Here is a 3,222-nt window from a genome sequence, read left to right on the forward strand (position 1 = left end):
GAAAGTACAGACGAGAATCAACAAGAGAAAGGAGAAAAAGGGACAGAAAAGGGATTCACATTCACAGCATCCCTACAATGTGTCAGCCACCATGTGAGTGACTTATCAAACAAATAACAACAGTAAGGTTTTGAAAGGAGCAGTTGGACCAAATTAGAATGTGTTCATGCTTTCTTATAGCCATGATCTGCCTCCGGAAAACAGGAGGAAAGACAGAGCCAGTGAGGCTGATTTAGGGGCACAGCCATGCACCACAGAATAGTAAAGGAGAACTAAAGTGGTAAATCATGGACCCCAGACTACTTAAAGTTAATTGTGGGCAGGAGAATGTTAATGGACATTATGAACTTAGAAAAAAATTACAAAGACTAAGCAGAAAGTAAAAGGCCAGTCTAGTGTGCTTGGGAAATGTTACCTGGAGGCAAGAATGGAAGTTGTGCTTGATGGAGGGAAGCTATGTGCAAGGTCTCCGAGGAGGAGCGTTTCTTCTTGGAGTTGGGATTCAGAGTTGCCGGTGTGCTGGGCGGCTACTGTAGCATGAAGTTTGGGCTCTATGGTGCTGAGGATGGAATGCCAATGTGTTTGCTAAAGTTATCAAGTATATACCAAAAGAAGACAGGGAAGTGGAGAAAAACCTATACCAGTCACCAGAATAATTGAGGAAGGTAACTCCCAGAGGACTCAGGGGTGAAATTTTAGCTAGTATTTATCATTTTAAAAATGAAATTCTCCATCCTAAGAAACTAGAAGATGAGAAAAATAACCCCAGATCAAGCAGAGTAAAAGGAAAAAATAAAAATAAAATAAATGAAATAAAGAATTGAAAAACCATAGAGAAAAATCAACAAGTCAGAAGTTGATTGTTTAAAAAGATCAACAAAACTGACAAAACTTTAGCAAGACTGACAAAGGGGAAAACCAGGCTCAAAGGGTTAAAATTAATAATGAAAGAATGGCTATTACTGCCTGTCTTTCATAAATAAAATGTTATAAGGTGACACTATAAACAGTTGTATTCCAGTAAATTAGACAACTTAGATAAAATGGAAAAATTCCTAAGAAGACACAAATGATCAACACTAACTCAAGAAGACTTAGAAAATCAGAAGAAACCTGAAACACATAAAGAGATTGAACTAGTAATAATAGGAGAAAACAAAAATTCCATATCCAGATGGCTTCACTGGTAAATTCTACCAAATATTTAAAGAAAATTAAATCGAAGTCATCACAAAATCTTCTAAAAAATAGAAGTGAAGGGAACACTTGCCAGTTCATTTGAAGAGACCATTATTCCCCTAACAACAAAACCAAAGACATCACAAGAAACTACAGGCCAATCTCCCTTGTCAATATAGATGCAAAAATCCTCAACAAAATATTAGCAAACTGAATTTAGTAGCAGTTCAAGAAAAACTGAGGTGTTCATAATTGCAAATGCAGGCATAAAGGAACTAAATATATAAAAACAGGGACAAAAGCACTGATTAATGTAGCAGTAGTAGGCTTTGGGTTTTCTATCTTGACGGAAATTTGATGCATTTTGCACTGTCCCTGGGGTCCTCCTTCTGCCTGGAATTTTCTTTCCTTGGATATCTGGATGGCTAATTCCCATTCTTCTTTCACGTCTTTATCCAAATCTCACTTTCTCAGTAAGGTCTACCCTGATCATCCTGTTCTCCAGAGCAACCTGCTCAACCTACCCTGTATTACCAATCCTCTTAACCCTCCTCTACCTTTTGTTAAAGTTTCCATGGCACACTTATAATCTTCTAACATAGACATAATTTAGGTATTTTTATGCATATTGCTTATTGTCTCTCCTTCCCTGTTAGAATATAAGCTCCATGGGAGCAGAACTCTCTGTCATTTTTGTTTGCCAATGTATTTCCAGCATCTAAAATAGAGCTTGACAGAGAGAAAGGCTCTTTCCTTTCCATCAGGCAGCCGCCATCAGGTAAGCCAAGATGGGTGCTAACAAGTTCATCCGGGATCCATGGAGGCAGAAGCAGTCCAATGTAATGAGCTTTCTTCTCAGGGTGCCCTGCTGGCAGTACTGCCAGCTCTCCATGCTCCATAGGGCTCCCCCCACCAGCCCGCTACCATCTCACCCTAGCCCCCTGGGTCCGACAAGTGATGCAGACTGGGATACTAGGCCAAGCAAGGTTATGTCATATATCAGATTGTACCACACCATGGTGGCCACAAATGCCCAGTTCCTAAAGGAGTGACCTCTGACAAGCCTGTGCATCATGGTGCTAACAAGATAAAGTTTGCTCAAAGCCTTCAGTCTGTTCCCAAGGAGCGAGCTGGAGGCCACTATGTGGCTCTCAAGAGTCCTGAGTTCTTACTGGGTTGGTGAAGATTCCATATACAAATTCTTTGAGGTTATCATCATTGATCTGTTCCACAAAGCTATCAGAAGGAATCCTGACACACAGTGGATCACCAAACCAGCCCACAAGCACAGGGAAGTGCAGGGCTGACATCAGCAGGCCCCAAGAGCCCTGGCCTTGGAAAGGGCCACAAGTTCCACCACACTATTGGTGGTCCCCCACCACCACCCTTGCTCCCCTCCAGCTTGGAGAAGGTGCATCACTCTCTAGCTCCACCATTACAGCTAATAAAAGTAATGCTTGTAAAATTTTTACCTAATAAACAATTTATGATAGTCATGTCTACTTAAAAAAATTAATAAAATAGAGCTTGATACATAATAGATGCTCAATAAATATTGATGGAGCAAATTAATGTTTCACACATTATATTGCTGGTTTGGGGTACTTTAGACAGTTATTTATGTGATGTTTACAAGCATCACATCATTTTCCCCATCCTTTGGAAGTTTGGGATATTGAAATTCTTCCTCTCTTTTACTTGACAATCATCCCCATCCTATACCTGTAATTCCAAGCTCTTTATTTGAAAGCAGATGTATCTGATTGTAGATAGTGCATAGAGGACTAAATATAGGATAAAAATCAAGAGAAAATGAACTCTGTGTTCCAGTGCAGGAAAATATAGCCAAGTCTAGATAAAATCAAAGATCAGGGATGATAGGATGTTTGAAAAAGGGAATAAGGTGTTTTCATTCCTATCCCGAGACAGTCAGGCAGGAAGGCTTCCATGTAATTAGCAACAAGCTAGATGAAGTATCCTGTGCAATTATCCTAGAAGAGTCCTCAAGACAGCTTTGTGGTTAATGTAAATATCTTACTGCCA

At 39.9% G+C, this 3,222-nt stretch overlaps 1 pseudogene; it reads left to right on the forward strand.

Moving 5' to 3' along the window:
• The first annotated feature begins 1,967 nt into the window (after positions 1-1,967).
• LOC108395427 (large ribosomal subunit protein eL15-like) lies at positions 1,968-2,686 on the forward strand (annotated as a pseudogene).
• Positions 2,687-3,222: the final 536 nt, after the last annotated feature.

The sequence above is a fragment of the Manis javanica genome, chromosome X (assembly GCF_040802235.1).
Source record: "Manis javanica isolate MJ-LG chromosome X, MJ_LKY, whole genome shotgun sequence".
Lineage (NCBI taxonomy): Eukaryota > Metazoa > Chordata > Mammalia > Pholidota > Manidae > Manis > Manis javanica.